Genomic DNA, 21,321 nt, shown 5'->3' with positions numbered 1-21,321 from the left:
GTTTTTCTTTTCTTGTTGCTATTTTAGATTATTTTATTATTTTTATTTTTAGTTCAACACTCATGATTTGAACTCTTATCTTTTTCTGGTCCAGGTTTTACAGGAGCCCTCAAATTAAAGCATGGTTTGCAAGCCTGACACATGTGGATTACTTCATTAATCAGGCCAGTTTTACTCACTCCCTATTTTTATTTTATTGCATTAAGGACAATGCATGTTTCTAAGTTTGGGATGGGGGATGTATTGCATACTTTTCCTTGTCTAGTTGTTTTTATCCTGCTATGCATGTTATTTAGAAAAAAAATTGTCTTATGCATTTTAATTGATTCACTAGAAGAATTTCAGGCTTCAATGTCGGTTTTAAACTGACATTAAAGCCCTTTAATATCGGTTGCAATCGACATTAAAGCCCTTTAATGAAATTTGCAACGGACATTAAAGCCCTTTAATGTTAATTGCAATTGAAGCCCAAAAATCAAATGAAGCCCTTTAAATCGACATTGAAGCCGAGAATCTATTCGTTTTATCGATTATTTTCCATTTTTTTAAATTTCGTTACCGAATCCATTTTTTCAGTCAAAAAGTATAACATGACACATCATCATCGAACACTATGGCTATGACATATTATTTATGTATGGATTGCAAATCTATTACATTTAATCTGCAAAATCTACTATAAAATTATAATTTAAAAGGCCGTACAATAATTCAACCCTTGAAAACACAAATTACAAGTAATACAAACATTATGAGTTTACTGTCCCTCTCCACTTAGTAAGTATGGATCCTTTCATAATTCTTCTTGAACAGACCCCCCGAACTTCAGCAGTGTCTGGTTATAGGCATCTTTGTCTGACCACTGTTGTTCGAAGGATCACAAACAAAAAAGGTTTAAGACAAAGGATTGAAAGTGAAAATGTGATCAAAATTCATATTCAACTAACCGTGTTTATTGGGAATGTGTATAAATGGTACATTCAAGGCAAAATTCTTGTAATGAATGTGTTGGATCTAGAGTTCCCCAAGAAAAAGCATAAAGAGGTTGTGATACCAAATCTTTACTTCTTTGTTGCACCTGCAAAACAAGAAAACTTAATAGTTGAATAAATGAGAGAATCTTATTTTTCAAGATCTTGAAGAAGAGAAGCTTGGTTACCTAGATATAAGAAACGAAGATGATGGAAAATTTTCGGCAACATAACGATGCTACCACAACAAAACCAAAAATTTACCCTGAACCTGTTTAAAGAAACACACTCCTAAAAATATTTCACAACCACTTGTTCTCAACAGAATTATCAGAATTCCCAAAAAATGAATATTCAAGAACACATATATCAATAAGCAAATTTAGCTCACAATGTACTTTAAATCTCAAAAGTTGTCACACAAACTACCATAGTGCATGAATAACCACAATCTACCATAGTGCAACCCACGAACTCAAGAACCTTGAATCAAATCTAAACTAAAAATAAATAGTACCCATGAGCCATAAACGGGTGTTATATTCTAATCCAATATGTTTACATTCTAATCCAATCTAAACTATAAAGAGGCCAATGGCCTTAAGAGAAATAATTCATTGCAATATGTTTACTCACCTCTTCATTGCAAGCGTGGTTGTGGCGCTTCGGCGGAGACACAATTGATACTACAAACGAGTACTATTTTCTCTAGCCAACTACGCTAGTCCATTGCATTTTTAAAATAATTAACTTTCTTAGGTGTAACTATTGATTGTTTTTAAGTTTTATGGTAATATATATTCTTCATATCAAGTTTTACTAAAAGACTACATGCAGCAGTTCTAGGAAAATGAGACCTTAAGAGCAAAATAGGTGCCCATACAAGGGATTTATCAACGTCTCTGTGTTCATGTGACTGTGTGTGGGAGACACAAAAGAGAGAGAGGAAACCTTGGAGGGCTCCTGCCTCGAGGTGGGCTCCGGTATCGCTTATCAGGTGACCAATCGCATTTGTTTGTGTAGCTTGAATACCTTCATATAAAATGAATGAATTAAATTCCAAAGTCTTGATTAATATAGTTAGTATCTTAAAATAAGTATCTATCCATAAAAAAATATAAATATTTACCTATTTCGACTTCTTCCATAAATATTTCTACCACCATAACTACGAGGACGTTAAGCTGCACCTCCGAAACTGCAACAACAGAGGGCAAGATGTATTAAACAGAGAAATTACAAAAAAAAAAAAAAAAAAAAAAAAAAAAGGAAAAAGAAAAAGAAAATACAGAAACAAAAACAAAAATCTGCGAACCTTGTCTAGGATTTGCAATTGAGATTAGTTCTGATGCAGCAATATCAACTGCTTGGGCCACAAAGTCAGAACCCTGCACCCAATTGAAATTATGATAGGCAAGTACATAAAATTAAATTAAATCTAAGACGAATTAAAATCAGACTGTAGCTCTGCACAGATATTTGCATCTATATTGATAAGATGAAAGATAAGTACATTAACCATATAAAACATCAATAGTAAGATTACGCCTTACAGTGCTAGCATAAATTCCAAACAGTCCCGTGTTATTGAAGATGCTGTTAAATGCAGAAAAAGATTGAATCTGCTGGTATTCATTCAAAACTCAGAGATCTGTTTCAAACCCAAAGCAAATGAAAAGATTCAACGACGACGGCAACAGAACGAAGACGGAACGAACGACGAACGACAACGGCGGTAGATCTGGCGATCGACGACAGCAGATTTGGAGACACACGAACGACGACAAAACGAACAGCAGATCCGACGGAGACACACGAACGACGACGAAATGAGCAGTAGATCTGGCGGAATGACCAGAAAATCCACTTTGGAAGAGAGGAGTGAGAAATGAAATGAGCAGTAGACACAGGTTTGGAGGAAAGGAGTGAGAAAGAATAGGGTCTGAAGAGGGAAGTGTGAGAATGAGAAGAAAAAGAAAATAGAGGGAGAGTGAAGAGGGAAATGAAAAAAATGGGGGGAAAATAGAAAGTTAGAAGAAAAAGTGAAGTGGGTCTTTAATGTAAGTTTAAAACCGACATTAAAGGTACCCCTACAATGTCTGTTTTAAACTGACATTAAAGATCCGCTTTTTAAAAAAAACAAAACCAACATTATACATCCGATTTCATTTTTTCCAACCGACATTAAAGCCCAAAATTCTTGTAGTGATTAAATGTTTCGAGTGGCTGAATTTTGAGGAAAATTTAAGATTTTTTTGAATTAAAAAGAGGATATTGTGATTAAATTATGAAATTTGCTGAGGATGTAGTGATTAAGATTGCCTATGAGTTATTCTAAATTTACATGTTAGATGATCTGCTGTAGAAATAGGATGACATACTCTTGAATTAAATTATCTTTAAGTCCCTCTTTGAGTCTCCCATAGCATGAACACGTAGTCACTTTAATTTAGAAACTTTAACTAAAAGTAGGATTGGGTTTAGTGTATTTGGTTGTCACCTCGAAAGGTCCCACCGGTTAGAGGGTTGATGTGCATGATGGTTTGTAATGTTAAACTAAGAGGAAAACAAAAGAATAATATTATTGCCTTTGAAAAAAGAAATAGAGTATATACTCATGTGCTTAAAAGAAATATTTTTTTATTATTTTGAACTTGTAATGTGTATGCATGGATGAGGGTAAAAAGAGTTGTCATTGCTATTATCAGTTAAGACACTTGGGAATTGACTAGGTATGATTCTCTGCAGTGATTGTGTGAAAGCTAGTGCCCCTAGGTAAAATGATGCAAGTTTAGGGCCCTTTTTGTTGTTAAAAAAAGGTATAAAAACAAGGCACCTTAGTGGACATATTACTTTCTTGAGTGTGTGGATGCTTCATGATTGGTGCATGAGCCAGAGTAGGGGGAAAACTAGAGAAGCTCTCTTGAACCTAACTTTAGTTCTTGTATTTTGAATTAAATGTGACTTGCACAGACACACATGGGAGATGATGAGATTTGGCCTTGAAATTTTTTAATGTTGGGATGTGCTTGAAAGTTTCTACTCATGGATCTAATATGCTTATTCTGAATGATGAGGTTTTGAGTCATTTGCATGCTTGTCTAAATTTCATTATAGTCTTGTTCTTTCTTTACTAGGGACTAGCAAAGTTCTAAGTTTGGTGTGGTGAAATGCATCCAAAAAGTGCGTTTTTTGGGCTTGGATTTAGTTAGTTTTATGCTTAATTTGAGATCTTTGATGCTTTTATTGTTTGATTATAGGACATAGAGCAATTGGATGAGAACGAGCAATTTTAGAATATTAATGACCACAATACCCCCAAGAAGGTCAAGGGTTTGACCTAGGGTAATGATCAAAGGAGAAAAAGGAAAGAAAATACGGAAATTGGAGGCAGGGCAGCGTTGAACAAGCGTTGCAACGCTAGCCCACGCGCTGCAAGGCAGAGAGCACATGGAAACAACACAGTGTTGTAGCATTGTGACGCTACGATTAGAAGAGGCGCACTACAGATGATTTAACGTCAGCGTTGCAACGCTGCCTTGGAGCATTTCAATGCTACGACTACTGCCTATATAAGCAGTTTGAGCCGAACTAATTCGGGGAGGCCAATAGAGGCACTTTAGGGTTATTTTTAGAGCGTAAAGCAATATTTCAGTGAGGCCTCCTTAGAGAGTGTAATTCTAGAAAAAGGCGGCATCTTAAAGCTTCAAAGAATCGAAGATTTGAAGAGATCGTTGAGTGGCGATTCCGGATTCGAGGATGAGAGTCAAGAACACGACTTGCAATTTCTTCCCTCTTTTATTTTCTATCCTTTGTGTTTGGAAACCTCATGAATGGTCTATGTTTGTCTTACAACCATGCTGACTGATTTTTGTTTCTAGGGTGTTGATCTAGTTTTATGGATTGCGAAAACTGATTTGGTTATTTCTTGGATTGAATTTATGCATAATTATTTTAGCATGTTTGTTCTTAATGCTTTCAATTAACTGATCACTAATTGAATGTTCTTTACTTAATGTCTGTCTCGAGAGAGAAGGTGTTGAGTTGGATCTAGCTTGTTAAACCGTTAATCGAGTATGCACGAGAGTGATAGAAAATTAATAAAGATTGTCGACGGAGGAACTTAATGCTGTGGCTAGTCAAGCGATAGAAGAGATTCGGATCGATGGTTAGTCATTAGAAAGGGTTGAGCTCGAGAGAGAGAATACCTGGATAAAATACTCCTAGATCTAAAATTTGCACGAATCAATCTAAGGTCAAAATAATTAATTTGGTTAATCCGTTTAACAAAATCATACCCTAAGACGTGTCTTTGTCTAGTTTCACTCCCGTTTTATCTATTCTTGCCTTTTAGGATTAGATTAGGTTCTCATTACAGTCTGTTCCCTTAAATAAAATTAGAAGAATCTCTGAATAGCTAAAAGAGTCAAACCAATTCCTCAAGGACGATACTCGGTCTCTTGACTGTTTTACTATATTATAATTTGACGCGTGCCCTTGCTCTATCATCACTTGCTAGACCAAGGAAACTACGTACTTCTGTCACGGAGGTAGGTCATTCCCATCCAACTATCGCTTCTTTCTTCTGAGGATCTACTCTGACTCCCGCAGCTGACACTACGTGCCCTAAGAAAACAATCTGGTTAAGCCAAAACTCACACTTACTGAATTTAGCGTACAGTTGTTTTTCTCATAACGTCTCTTTCAGGTGTTTTGCATGCTTCTCCTCATCTACTGAATAAACTAGGATATCATCAATAAAGACAATCATGAAGTGATCCAAATAAAGATGGAATATTCTGCTCATTAAGTCCGTAAATACTACTAAGGCATTTGTCAGCCCAAACGACATGATTAAAAACTCATAATGCCTGTATTTTGTTCTAAAAGCAATTTTAGGAATATCCAATTCCCTAATCTTTAACTGGTGGTATCTTGATCTCAAATCTATTTTAGACGAACTGATGCTTCTTTCAGTTGGTCAAAAAGATCATTGATACGGGGTAATGGATACTTATTCTGTATCATCACTTTGTTCAATTGTCTAAAATTAATGGATACTTATTTTGTATCATCACTTTGTTCAATTGTCTATAATTAATGTGTAACCTAAGAGTGCCATCCTTCTTTTTTACAAATAGAACTAGCGCTCCCCACGACGACACACAGGGCCTGATATATCCCTTGTCCACTAATTCCTGTAGCTGGACCTTCAACTCCTTTAACTCTGCTGGTGCCGTCCTATATGGGGCTTGTGAAATAGAAGTTGTACTAGGGATTAGGTCTATCATAAATTTTATTTCTCTATTAGGTGGTAAGCCTAACAATTCTTCAGGGAATACATCAATAAACTCTTGCACCACCAGTACATCTTCTGGCCCCAATTCCTTTTTTTTTTTTTTTTTTTTTTTTTTTTTTTTTTACTATTACATAGGCTAGGTAGGCCATGCATCCTTCCTCAACAACTTCCTACCTTTGATTACTGAAATCAAGCTACTAGGAAAAACTCTCCTATCCCCTGTAAAGGCTATCTCTACTTTCCCAAGCTTCTTAAATACTATCTCCCTCCTATGCCAATCAACTGAGACATGATATTTACTTAAGAAATCCATGCCTAATATGGTGTCAAATTCAAGCAATTCTAAAGGAATTAAATCAATCAGCATACTGTGTTCCTCAATCAGTACCTCACATTTCCTATGAACTTCTTTTACCACTATTATCTCGCCAACAGGGGTAGAAATTAATAACTCTTCAGGCATACTTTCTAGTATCCTATCAATATGTGATGCAAACATGCTAGAGACAAATGAGTGTGTGGCACAAGGATCTAATAACACATATGCAGTGTGGTTACAAAGTGTTATCGTACCAGTCATAACATAAGTTGTCTCTTCAGCTTCCTAATGGGTTATTGCATACATTCTGCCTTGTGGTGAGGCCTACCAACTACCTTTTTTTAGCTTAGCTCCACTAGTGTTTTCTCTACCAGTCTCAACTACTCTAGGCTGATTGATTGTTTGAGAGGTCGCTCTTTGTTCAGTATGCGTTTCTTGGACTAACTGAAGGCATTCCCTCCTGAAATGACAGGCTTGACCACACTGATAAACACTATTTCTTCCACTGTAGCACGACCCTAAATGATTCTTTCCACATGTCGAACATAGGGGTTTCCTGGCAGAACTCACAACTGACTCACTTGCACGTCCTCACTTCATTCCTCCAGCTGAACCAGTTGACTAACCGAACGTTCTCTGCCTCTACCAACCTCCATTATCCCTATCAGAGTGTTGCCCACCATACTCAACCTTAAAATTCTTCTCCTAGATACTTCGGGAGTGAACTTCCGCCGTTCTTCTCGTTCCCCTCGAACCTGTTCTTCCTCAGCCAAACTCTTCTCAACTCTCATGGCAGTCTCAACTAACTGGGTAAAGTCTAACTAGTTAGCTGTAGCCGTTATTGGTGTCCTAATCTCTTTCCTCAGCCCATTCTCAAACCTCTTACATCTATCTATCTCTTCTACAATAATTGTGGATGCATACTAAGATAACTCAATATATTTCTGCTCATATTCAGCTACTGTCAATGATCCCTATACAAGCTTCAAGAATTCATTCCTCTTGGCTTCCCTGAACGAGCTAGGATAATACTTATCCTCGAAAGCATTAAACTCTTCCTAGGTCATAGACTCAGATCGGTTCCCTCTAGAATCTAGGACCTTCCACCACTTCTTTACTCTCTTCTGAAGCAGGAACATCCAACTCGACTTTCTTATCCTCGGGACATCTCATCAAAATAAAATATTTCTCAATCATATTTATCTAGACCTCAGCATCTACTGGATCTGTTGCACCCTCAAAGGTCGTGCCACCCAGTGCTTTCAACCTCTCTATATTATAATTCTTCTCTGGGTCTGTCTACACACTCACTGCCAACCTCTGGGCTCTTCGATCAAATATTCTATCCTCCATCTGAAGATTAGCTCTCTCTCGAGGGGTACTAGATTCTCCCTTAGAGGTGGTCTCCTGAACCACTAGATCTGAGTTCTGGTGACAATCTCTACCTTCCTCAAGGCTTCTAACAGGTTCTTGTTCCCCTAGAACTATGGGGTCTCTAGTACGGTCACGATCCCTGTCTTCCTTCTACTTACTCAGTCTACCACTTCTTCTCAACATTCTTGCTAAATAGTGCACACATATTTTAATGCATGAGTATAGGCCCAAAATCTTATACTCTGATACCAACTTGTCACACCTCTTCTAGATTCCCTTTCAACCTAGAAGGAAGTGTGAAGATAGCAGATGTCAACCCTTTTATGACATCTTCTGCCCCTCCCTCCTTAAAAAGTTTACCTTAGGTCTAGCATGCCAGTTAAGTACTTAATTATAAAAACACAAAATTTTAGCTAAACATTTCCATTAACCATACAAAATACTTGGAAACCCCAAGCACAAAGAAAATACATACAAACATATTACAAACACATTCATCTCCAGGATTACTCAATACTGGGCTCTTAACTTAAGTCAGTTTCTAGTCCCTAGTATGCACGTGACAAAATTTAGCAAAATAAGGTAAAAACCTAAACTTTCTCTTCAACTCTCAAAACTTGATGTACTCGTGTGGCAAACTGGTAGATCAGCTAGGTTTCGGGGTGTAGACCGCTACCTGGGAGTAATGTTAGAGTATATCAACAAGCAGTGGAAGCAAAAAGGATCAATAAGTACTCCAATTCATTAATTTTAGCATTAAATAAAGCATGCTTACACAATAACAAGAGGGTTTCGAGCCATATCTTTGTAGAACTTCTTGAAATCTTGATTCTCATCTGCAAACTTCTCCAAATCTTGTTGTAGACCACCTCAAGATCTTCCCCACTATTCTCTTGGAACTTTAGATTGAGTTGTGAAACTCAAAATAAGCTTGAATGAAGGGAACTTGGAGAAGAACTCACTGCTACAACCCACTTGAAGAACAACTTCTTCAACACGAATTTTTCAGCAAAAATTCTATAGATGCATGCCTCAATTCCACTCCGATCTTCTTTATTTATTACAAATCTTTCATGCAAAGAAGATGGTTGCATGAGATGCAACTCATGCTTGGAGTTATTGAAGTCAAATATAAGTAGGTTTGGTGTGAGCTAGTTGAAGGTTTAATGGAAAAACCATAGTTCCATTTTGTGTTATTTTTCCAACTTTTCAATTTTTTACCAAAATGATTTCAAATATCAATTTGATATCTAAAATTGAAAATATTATTAATTTTGCAAAATTAATTTAATTTTTCTAATAAAATTAATAAATAATTATTTAAACAATTTAATTAATTCTAATTAATTTAATATCAAACATTAAATTAATTTTACACAAATCCACCTTTATATATTTAAATCAAATTCTCCTATTCCGTTTAATTCTTCAAATTAAACGTGTAATTTGTGGTAAAGCAAATAAAACAAACAACTGAGCAAAATCAAGAAGTGAAGTAAAATATCCTATATTATACATCACAAGCGTTCGTACAAACTGTTAACAAACTATAGGACACGAGACTTTAGGGTATCAACCCCAACAAAATGGGCCTATTAAGCTTGCAAACTCTTTACTCTTGATATGGAACAATGAAGCCCTCCAGTTGAGCTATCTAAATGGTCTCCTCAAGATTATCATTCAGAAAGGCAGTCTTAACGTCCATTTGCCATATCTCATAATCATAAAATGTGGCTATGGACAGGAGTATCCTGATAGACTTCAACATGACAACAGGTGAGAAAGTTTCCTCATAGTCCACTCCCTCGACCTGGGTATAACCCTTTTCCACGAGTCTAGCCTTAAAGATTTGTACCTTTCCATCTACACCTTGTTTTCTCTTGTAGATCCACTTACACCCTAAAGGTTTTACCCCATCAGGCTGATCCACAAGTTCCTAGACATTATTGAAGTACATGGACTCCATTTTTTGGTTCATGGCTTTAATCCATTCATCTTTGTCAACATCCTCTATTGCTTGCTTGTAAGACAAGGGATTCTCGACCCCATCATCAAACATGATGTTTTGGGCTTTAGTCAAAACCATGTAGTGTTTTGGTGGGTTCGCAACCCTCCCACTACATCAAGGCAGTCTCAACTCTTGAGATGGTTAACTAGATGAACCGACATCAACAACTCTTATTGATCTATCAGTCTGTTCAACAACTCTTGTTAAACTCTCAGTAGTCTCACTTGAAATCTCATGTAAAACAAGTTTGCTTCGTGGTTTATGATCCCTTATGTGGTCTTTTTCCAAGAAGATAGTATTTGTTGACACAAACACTTTGTTCTCACTCGGATCATAGATTTGGAATTCAAGGTCCATATACTCTTCATCATGATCAGATCATAGTGTTTTTATCTTATTACCTAACAAGTTTTCAACTTCAGCCTTATACTCCTTGAACTTGTCAAGAGCTTCAGACTTACGTTGTATTAGGTATAGATACCCCTACCTTGAATAATCATCTATGAAAGAGATGAAATATTCATACCCATCTCGAGACCTAACACTCATCGAATGATGCGTTGTGAATATGATGAAATAATGGTGTATATTGCGATAGTGGTGTATGCGTTGTGTAACGGTCATGCTTGTCCAGGGCCTGTTGCCCATGGCCGCATGCCCAATCCAACCCCTTTCTAGCTTACTTTCACATCCTGTATTGTATTAGTGTAGTTAGCTTGCTTTCTTTACATTTTCATTGTAAGTGACCTCGCAGCCTTTTGCAATATGCAAGGGCGCCAGTGGGCTTTTTGTCTCAGAATGCACTATATGGGGATACAGACTAACCATCATTTCCTCATACCCGGAGTAGTACTCTATAAAGCGTTGTTGTTGCTTATTGCTTTCTAGTCTACTACAATCTTTCTTTTCTTTATTCCACACTCACAAATCTTTCTTACGAAACCTTTTCTCTCAAACCCGTTTTCTAAAACCGTTTTCCCTAAAACGGGGTGAGGTTGCAGAGGCACTCGGTGTGCCCATCGGCAGTCCGTAAATCGAGGTTGGCTGGCTTGTTTCGTGAGCGGGAACAAGTGCCGCGCACAATCGCTAAGAGAAGCCTTCCGAAAGAGCGATTGTGACAGTTGGTATCAGAGCCAAGGTTGGCTTATAGAGAGAGATCAGTGATCATGTCGGCGACGAAGAACCATGAACAAGTCCCATGTGGACAGATTGGTAGAGATGGAAAACAAATGCTCTACCTGAGAGAGGTCCCAGATAATGTTCGTTTCCTTGAGACTCGGCTACAAGAAGTTGCCGAAGAAGCCGATGGAATTGATGCGGTGGAGCCGCCTAGACGGATTACCGTCAGAGAATTGATGATGAGGGTAGAGACCCTCGAGACAACAAGACAGTAGGTCCGGCAGCTTTGAACGAGGCGATAGCTCCTCGGGCTCTGTTGCCCACATAGAGGAGCGTGTCGAAGAACTGGACAGCTCCCAAAAAGCAATACTTCAGATGGTAACTGACTTATCTGAAGACTTTCGATCGGCCCTGGATGTCGTCAGAGCGAGATAGCGGATGTGAGTGCTAGAGTGAATCTCACCATCCGAGCGGTAGGGAACCAAGCCCCACCTGGGGGAGCAATGGCAATGAGCCGAATAAAATCCCAGAACCGAAACCCTTCTGTGGGGTGCGAGAAGCGAAAGCCCTGGAAAATTTCTCTTTCGACCTTGAGCAATACTTCAAGGCCGAACGAATGCACAGTGACCGAAGAGTCGAAAGTCACAATAGCAACGATGCATCTAGTATGAAGATGCGAAATTGTGGTGGAGATCACGATTTACAGACATACAGGAAGGACGCTGCACTATTGATACTTGGGATAGATTGAAACAAAACTTCGTTCGGCAGTTCTTCCCTGAAAATGTCGAGATCTGCTCGACGAAAACTTCGAGAGCTAACAAACAGGTAACATCAGGGACTATGTAAAACAGTTTGCAGGACTTATGTTAGACATACGAAGATGTCTGAAAAGACAAGGTCTTTGCTTGTGGAAGGGCTCTAAACGGTCGGGCAAAATCAACAAACTAGAATTGAACAGAGACGAATCAGGATCTCCCTTCTGCCTATACGCGGCAAGCTGAACGCTGTACGCCTAAAAGCACCTCGACTCGCAAGATTGTTGAGAGAACAACAACCTTCCTCCAATGGGCGAACAGAAAACAGCGTCCAGTTCCGCCCCACCTGGGGGAGGAGGACAAGAACATTAGAAAGGGAACCGTAAATCATCCCAACGGACATTCAGGAACAAACTGGAGGGGCCGCGCACAACAGCATAACAATTACAACGCCCCCTATCTTGTTATCATATTAGAGGGCCACACCAAGGGGGCGCGAATGTCCAATCGAACTGCGCGTTCAATGTGCTTTTCACAGCCACCATTGGCCTCCTACCGCCGAAGACAAGCTGCAAGCTGGAAGAGCACGGTAAACGGCCAGTGGCAGAAATTGAGAAATCCAGGAGGGGGATTGAAATTCCTATTGCACTTCAGCAAGAATATGGGAAGGCGACGGAGCCACTAGAGAAAGGTCTCATGTATGTGAACGCGTAGTCAACCAATAGATCGGCCAAAAACCCGATGGCTTGACCTCTGCGGGCTACCATAGACTTCATGGACTGAGAAGAGAAAGCTCGCCGCCTGAACTTGCAATTGGGAAGAGCTGCAGGGAAGATGAAAGCTGTGAAATTCCGCAGCCCTTACCAATTTAGCGGGATAGCGAAGAGAACTCCAGTGAAGTTAGGAGAATTGGAGGCTAGCGTTGACGATTCGTAATTGTCAAGATGGATGATCTTGCGAGCGTGGCTAATCCGGGAATGCGAAAAAGATTTCTGCTTGAACATAATACGCTACGAATACTCCAATGCCCACTTTTAGCCAACTTAAATGTTTACGTAAATGAGTTCATATACCGAAAGCGCATATCTACACCATGACCGTTGCCCAATGCACAGAATACTCTAATCAGCAGGCCCATGGATGGTGTGTGCAGGAATGGATCTCTAAATGCCTCCGTAATTGATAGAGGTGAAAAAGGCCTGCTGCGGCAGCATCCGTCACGCAACGTCCACGTCATCGGCCATCCCTGAAGAACTCAGTTGAGTCCAACTGAAGAGTGAGCATCCCAAAAGACGCTTCCTATTTGTCGTTTTGTTTTTTTTTTTTTTCTTATTTTTTTTCTTTTTTCTTTTTTTTTTTTATTTTTTTTTTCTTTTTTATATTTTTCAAGAATTCAGCGCGGCGAGCTTTTTTTTCTATTATTATTTATTTTATTTTGTTGTTATTCTTATATTTTGTTTTTCCTTTTTTTCTCGATTTTTTTTTATTATGTTTCTCTTATTATTTATCTTTTTTTTTTTTCTTATTTTCTTTTTCGTTTTTTTTTCTCTATATTTTATTTTTATTCTTTCTTGTTTTATATTATAGGTTTAAATTCATATTCTCTCCTATCTCTTTGGTGATATTTTTTTTCTTCTTATATATTTTTTCGTTCTTTTATTTTTTTCTTTTTTTGTTTTTTTTTTTTTTTTTTTTTTTTTTTTTTTTTTTTTTACGGCTTTTTTTGTGTTTTTTTTTTTTTATTTTTTTTTTTTATTTTTTTTTTTTTTTTTCTATTTTTTTTTATTTTGTCTATTATTTTTTTTTTTTTTTTTGTTTTTTTTTCTTTTTATATATTTTTATTTGTTTTTATATCTTTTTTTGTTTAATTTTTTCATGCTTCTTTTCTTTGTCCTTTGTGTTTCTTTTTTTCTTTTATATTTAAACATAGGTGAAGAAGGTACGGGACGTCCATGCGAAAAGAAGCCTGCCCAGTTGACGCCGCCCACCGAAATTGGTGGATTGACCACATGAAGATTGAGTTTGTGTTGGCTTCAATGGGTTGGGGGCCCAAAACCCGCCAGCTGCCTTGTTTCCTAAGATGATCCTATATCGGTGTGGGATGACTTGTGCCCCGCTCCATGAAAATTGGCCTGCAGCGTGTCGGTACACACAGTTAGATCTGAGCTGTTGTTCAGAGTCAGGAGTTTCATTATGCCTCACTCAGCGGCATACGCCTGTAAGTGGAAAGCCTGTAGTACACACGTGTGTCTCGAGAAGTAATCATACGTGGATTTGCGCGCCATTGGAAGCAACTTGCATTGTTGGCTTTCGTTGCCAGATCATCGAACTTATATTCTGGCGACGCGTGTAATAACGCTATCAGAGCCTGCAAAACAGAGTTCGATCAACACGCTCCCCCTAGTTTCAAGTCACTGACTTCTATTTGTGACCTCAGCGCTCACGGGCGCTGAAAGGGTAGTGATCTCGAACTGCGATGCTCATCATCGGTCTGGGATATTATTCAGCGTCGTAATTGACCTGATAGAGAGACGTTATATCCCGAAGACCGACCTGTGTCAGCAGGATTATCAGCCCTTCGAGCACAATAGTCTCAAAGAGAACTTCTTCGTCGTGTATCAGACACTATCTCGTATGGTCTAACATATACTCCCTCGGCATCACCACATGTTTCTACGCAGTCAGTCGTCTCGTAGCCGCTATGGAATTCACCCTATTGTTCTCACTGAGCTATACTAAGCTCTGCATCGAGAACTTCTGTCTGTCGTAGCGTTAGTCACAGATCTTGACTGACATCTGCTCAATAGTGCCTCGTTGGATGGACCAAGGCGCACCAGAATCCTAGAGCAGTCTTTAGAAAAGAGCTGAGGAGAGATCAGTTTATATGTCAGAAGGTCTTGAGATATTGCCCTATAGTCCCAGAGCGCATAAATTTTCCATCGGTCCCAACGTGATGAGCTGTGTCGGCATTGGTAATAGTCGGGAAGAGGGCAGGCTGCGGCTGCAATAGAGACGCGAGGGTATACCATCATCCGTCGACCGAACTACCGATCCGTCTCGCGCGGTGACTACTCAACTACGTGATAGGCGGTTCATAGACAAGGATCTCGAGAAAGAACAGGGCCATTAAACGCACACTGTTGAAGACGGAAGCACATATGAGCGACTCTGATATGTCCAAGTCCGAGCCATTAGATGATGGGATCTCTAGAAGAAAATCGGTGATGACTATTGTAGACGTGTCGCCGGTCTACGCATTCTCTGCCCGACGTGACCAAAAGCCATTTGAAGTAGAGACTGTATGGCTTCTCTGCACTGTCGCGTGGTGCGTTGTTCTCCTCGCCCACTATGACGAACCCATCGCATAGTGAAGAGTAGATAAGACTAAAACTAATTGCGATGAACGAGGAGTATATAGCAGCCATTCCGAGAAAGTCCAGTGTTAGCTTCTAGCATCGTTCAGCTAGCTCCTCCGAAGGGCCGAATGGAAGACAGTGGGATCTCTTGCTGGTTCGTGGGCCAAGTTCCGTGGTCAATGACCGTAAAATTATACTCCAGTTGTCTCAAACTGCTCTTCAAATACTCAACCGAGCTATCGCCCTATCGGTCCAGGGCATAGGTAGGCACGTCGTGGCAGTGAATGGGCTCGCTACGGCGAGGTGAGGTGTAGAGCTTGCACTTCCAATTGCGACACATCTAGCATCCCGGAGCGAGAGCAACTCAGCTGCTCGTGTGACGCTCTTAGCCGAACAGAGCGAAACATCTGCCGGCCCCATGGGCTCGCATAATGCGGAACACGCCTCTTAAGCGCCTAAATATAGTCAGTTGATTACAACATCGAGTGAAGTTATAAACTGTCAAATATTCATCTTGAGGCAGAGATGCACTAGGACATCCAGCAGCTGGCTTCCAAGACGACGCATCTTCACACGTTCTATGCCTGGGGGCAGACAAAGACGACGCCCATGCATGGGTGAGATGATGCCTATACTATACAGAACACGTGCACTGTCGCTCTTACAAGTCCCAGCGAGTCCGGGGAGTGGTACAGAAGCGTCACGATTGCAAGTGAGTGTCTCACGATCGACAGTCTGCTGGAGCGAGGATCCATACATGTGATTCTGCCAGATTGGAGCTTATGTCCTTCTGACATATCTACTATAGGCCCACAAGTATTCTGAGTAACGTAAGTCGAGTGCTATATATTACCAAGACCTTGCCTTCGTTGCCAAAAGATACAGTATTGAAAGGGCGCGAATCTCTAGCAGGGTCTACTGGAACCCTACCTGTGCCCTCTAACATGGGAGCAGTGCGCATCTGGTCTTTCGTATCTTCTCGCATACCCCTCTCTTGCTCGCAAGTGTGGAGAGAGCTCGTATGACGGTCCCTTGATACAGAGTACAACGAACAGATTATTTTGTGCGCGACACGAATCATGCTCACGTGTACAGTAAGCATTCCGATTCGGCTCGACATAAATCTGTGCACAGCCAGTATGATCTGTCCACTGCTCAGTTGTTCTTACAACAAATCGTGACAATTAAGTGGGAGTAGTACCTCCTCATGGAAGCAGTTGTTAGCGCTCCGACAGACGTTAAGTATTCCACTGGTACCACCGTTCTGGACAGAATTTTTCAGCGAACCTATTTGAGGACTACAATCACTTGATGAAATACTTCCTCGAGCTATCCATGCCTCTCTGAACTATACCGATGAGACACGACGGATCGCCTTCAACAGTATGCTCACGAGGAATATCCTGTCTGTCACTTATCGACGCTAGGACCAGAAAGAACTGGGTGCATGCTGTGAAGTATAGCCATAGAGACTCAGTTGCAGCACTTCACATATAGCCAGCAGAGATCCGCGAGCCGAAATTATCACTCTCCTTCGAGAATCCTTGTGCGGCTCATACCAGTTCAGCTCAGTGCCACGATCTTGGTGGTAATCCAACCGTCGTCTGATGCAGGCAAAAGTCCTTCAGGCACACTTAACTTCATTAAAGAGCCTGGGTCTAAACCTCATGAGATCGCTCGCGCCTACCTAGAAACAAAGCATCCGAAAGAGGATGAAGAGAGTGGGCCATGCATCAAAGACTCGACGGAAGGGGCCCTTTGGCTTCAAAGCTGGGCGTCACCAGTCACCCTGATGCAAGCTACAGACCGACCGACACGTTCTCGTCCACGCATGCCAGTAATACGAACCACATCGGTCTCACGATAGCAAATATGAAGGCTCCAGCTGGAGATCTATATTGAGGAAGGACGCGGTAGAACGTCATGACAGAGAGCTTCGCAGTTATCCGCCGATGGATGAACATGCATCCTGTCATCTTCGCGTAATAAAGAGTGTATGTATCCTCTGCGAAGCTGTGACATCTATCATTAAGACCAGATCGCCAGAGGAACATGAGTAGCTAGCGAAACTATAACAGCTAGCTCTAACGAGCACACGCCCACGGTCACGAGGCTCGATTAACATAGAGTAACTACTGAGTTTCTGCTGAGAAAGCGGGTATGAAGGGTTGCATCATAGCCATGGATTAAACTAGTACGCGCTCCGTTTCTATTCCCCATGACGTAGCATAGACCCAGATCTAGTGACAAAGACTGAACAAAAGGAGGAGTTCCGTAACTAAATGGCCGAGCAGGCATCTCCCCGCACGAGAGATTCAGTTGGAGAAACGCAATGATTCCGGGGCGAGAAGATGCAGTACAGGCGCTCGAGTGGGCTGTTATGACGGAGAGAAAGATAGAAGACGATGAAAAAAGGAAATTAGAGCTGCTCTCGAAGATCTATGTCGAAGTAATAAGGGCAGGTTTTTTACTACACTGAGCAGGTATGCGAAAGGAATCGCACGCTAGAACCGGTCGGTTGACGGGGGACGTCAATCGCCAAAAAATTAAGATGGTAGAGAGAGAAAAGCGATAAGCTACTCTAAACTGAGCTACATACAATTACAGGATCTGAATTGAGGTCCACAAGGGCGTACGACACAGTGGTTGCGCTTGGTAATGGGCCACATCAGGTTCCAATCACATGGTCTCAAATTGCAAGCGCACACTCACTAGGACGCACCTTATCTAGCTTACCTCTGCACACTCATGCATGAACACTGTGTTTACTGAATTTCTAGACTGTAGCGTTAGCATTCGCGACTATTCTTTACATTCGCTCAATTGTAATGACCACTACAACTCACTCTCACTTTCCATCATAATCAGTATGCCAACAAGGGCATACGTCCTTGCGATCTTTATGTTGCAGTAATGAACTGATTCATGGGGATAAGGACTATATCACCATGCAATTCCTCCTTTATCATCTCTATTCATGATGATATACTCGGTGAAAGTCAGTACTGGGCTATACAAGTACAGGTATGGTGTTCTCGCTGTATTGCAGTCATAACTATGTACTGATCTACAATCTTTGAATCTCTTTGTTACTTACCGTACTCACAGGAAGAATCTTCTATACGAGAAGACCTTGTAAGTCTCCAGAAACCGATACGTCTTGATAAAAACCGTTATTCGCCTAAAAGCTGGGGTGGAAGGTTGCAAAGAGGTAACACTCGAATGCTGACCATCAGCAAGTCAGTTAACTCGAGTTATAGCTACTTGTTTCGTGACGTGAAGAAGCAGATAGGCTCATGGACCTTGAATTTCCCAAATCTCTTGAGCTGAGCTAGCGCATAGCAAGAGTGTAGTCTGTCGCTGAAGACGAAGATTAGCTGAACTACGTTGCACATTGCAAGCTTTGTGACAAGTAAAAGAATCGCAAGATACCACATAAGGGATCCCTATCTAAGCCATGCAAGTCAGAGTAACTTGTTTTTACAATGAAATGTCCAAGTCGGATCGAAACACACGTGAGGAGTTATTGAAGCAACAGATTATGTGTGCGATAGCTAAGACTGGATAGCATAATTCCATTTCTGCGGTAACAATCAAAATCAAGAAAGTTGTTGTTGGTATGATTTGTCGGTCTCATGCAATAGTTATATATCGCCATGACTCGCAATGGAACTGGCATGAGTATCGAGAACATAGAGATGTCAAGTAAGCGGAGCGGAAATGCTGCGAATTACCCAAATGACGTATCAAACGCAGTGGACACTGGTTTGTGATGCTAGAGGAAGTCCCACAACTAAATCACTTGTCCTTAAGATTGCCGGTTAATAGCTTATATGGCGACATCGGTACAGCACATCATACATCACAGCAATGTGCATCACTCTAAACTGAACAATGCTTAAATAGAGGCATCTGCACCTAAGTATGAGGACCGCATGCGATGTATACGATGATGCCTATAGGACTTATGTCTAAGCCTCTATTCTTGTCTATGCGATGATGAATGACACACACATACACAAGGCGACCACATACTATCATATCTTATTTCTAGGGTGCATGCGATGCATGTTAGCAAACAGAATTATCTCTAAGTTTCTATCTCCATCTTATGCGGTTCTAATCTGATTTTTCTCAAGCCTAGATTCTAACCAACTCTCTCAAGTCTAGGTTCTTTCTTTAGACTCTCTTCAAGTGTATCTAAAAGGGTGATGACGCATACATAAGACAAGATGATCGTATAAAATGAAGATCTTAGGTCATGCTAGCTAAGTGCCTAATTCTCAAACATTCAGTTCAGAATTAGTTTTAGTTACTCATGCGTAATCTAAAAGAGAGTGAACAGATGTAGAGATGAAAATTCCATTTTTATAGATAAGATCAGAATATAGAAATGACAATGGAAAGTAGAATAGTGAGCCTGGTAGCAATGTCTTGCTTCCCAAGGCTTTTACACTATGTTTTTCTCTACTCTGCCCAAAGAATGATCTTGCTTTCGTAAGAGTCGGTCCTCTCTCCATTCCTCAACGCTTCCCAGCACTCCTCTCGAGCTAACCAAAAACGATCTTTTAGCGTCTTCTCTCTTCATTCGCCTCGCCTTCTAAGTAATAAAAATTACAGACTACGACTATCTATTGGAAATGGCGAGAAAGAACTTCAAAATTCCGAACTACCTGAACTTCTGTAACGAAGGTGGCCTTTGGTATTTTTATAAAGCCTTCAAGGTGAAGAGCTTTTTCTCAAATGATTGCACTGATGGGATGTCATTAATTCTCGTTCTGATGTGCTGATTAATTGTCACGAAAAGTTGAGTGTACTTGCTACAGTGTGTCATTAGCGGTCTTGTCAACTACATTCAGATTTGACATCATCTCAGCTTTCTATCCCATCGTGATTTATTAAAGCTTTCACCTTGATGTGCCGTCTTTCTGCGGCCACCTCTTTGAGCAAATCTTCACGAACGCATATGATCACATAGCTTTGCGGTCGCAATCTTCTAATGCGCTGGACGCTGAATTCCTTGGATCCACAATTTTGCTTTACGGCAATGCATTTTCCTGCACAAAATACGTAAAATTAGATGCTTTAATACGATGGCGCATTGATCACACTGTTCTCAACTTAATGCTTTTGAACACGATTTTACATATTTTTACCGTCGCAATTCTACATTGCTTTATATCTTTGCGTTGTAAATAACGTGCATTTCTACCCGTTATCATCGGCCCAACAGGTTTTGTATGTATAAGCTCCAAGGTTTCCTTGGCTCTATAACCTTTTCCAATAAGGTCGTTTGGTCATCTTGACTTCAAGGCATGATTCACATACCAGCAAGGAGTTTTCTTCTAAACTCTTTAGAAGTCCACATTGCATCAACTGCTAAATCCTATTGAGGTTGAAGTGACATAACCTTAGATGCCAAAAGATGGGCAATTTTTTCCTTATGAGAAACCTTTGGTCTTTTTGCAGTTGTCGTCGTACAGAACATTTTAGTATTAAGCAAGGCTTTTATGACCTAACGGCCTTTAACATATAATTTATTTTTTATTGAACCAAAACCAATTTCCATACCATTCTTGAAAATAAACATTTTACTCTCAAAAAGGAGGCGGTATAACCTTGTTTCAATGAGACAAGAAACCAAGATTAAATTCCTCTTAATATGAGAATCTATTAAAAACAATTCCAGTAACAGATAACGTTTCTTGTCCAAAAATATATTTCAGTTTGCCTACAACAATAGCTGAAACAACCTCACCAGTACTGACTCGAAGAGTCAACTCTCTCCCTGTGGAAAATGTTTGCTAGGAACTAAATCCTTGGTAGGAAGAACTGACGTGGTTAGTAGACCTGAATCAAGTATTCAGGAAAAATCATCATTCTCTACCAAATGTCTGACCAAATAAATCACATTTACTGTCTTTAGACTTTTTACTCTTTTAGAGAGTAGTGGGATCAGTATCAAAACCTAAATAAGCACCAAGTTCCAATTTTAGAGAACACTTCTTGTCGATGAACTTTCCAGAAGTCAGCAAAATTTGCTTTCTCTAACTGGAGGTTATCTTAGGAACGACCACTGCTGGTTTCTTTGTCATCCATCCTTTTATGCTCAAAAAC

At 40.1% G+C, this 21,321-nt stretch overlaps 1 long non-coding RNA gene across 3 annotated transcripts; it reads right to left on the bottom strand.

Moving 5' to 3' along the window:
* Positions 1-1,016: 1,016 nt before the first annotated feature.
* LOC120081714 lies at positions 1,017-3,005 on the bottom strand. Of its 3 annotated transcripts, XR_005482936.1 has the most exons (6): positions 2,525-3,001; positions 2,287-2,359; positions 2,101-2,169; positions 1,923-2,003; positions 1,160-1,242; positions 1,029-1,078 (listed from the first exon to the last, which is right to left on the bottom strand). It is a non-coding gene; the product is annotated as an uncharacterized LOC120081714 (long non-coding RNA). The 3 variants fall into 3 exon arrangements; XR_005482935.1 differs by having other exon boundaries at positions 1,017-1,078; positions 1,160-2,003; positions 2,525-3,005; XR_005482934.1 differs by lacking the exon at positions 1,029-1,078 and having other exon boundaries at positions 1,085-2,003; positions 2,525-2,995.
* Between the last annotated feature and the right edge of the window lie 18,316 nt (positions 3,006-21,321).

This window comes from Benincasa hispida, chromosome 7, assembly GCF_009727055.1.
Source record: "Benincasa hispida cultivar B227 chromosome 7, ASM972705v1, whole genome shotgun sequence".
Taxonomy (NCBI): domain Eukaryota; kingdom Viridiplantae; phylum Streptophyta; class Magnoliopsida; order Cucurbitales; family Cucurbitaceae; genus Benincasa; species Benincasa hispida.
This window is presented reverse-complemented; position numbering and strand designations above follow the sequence as displayed.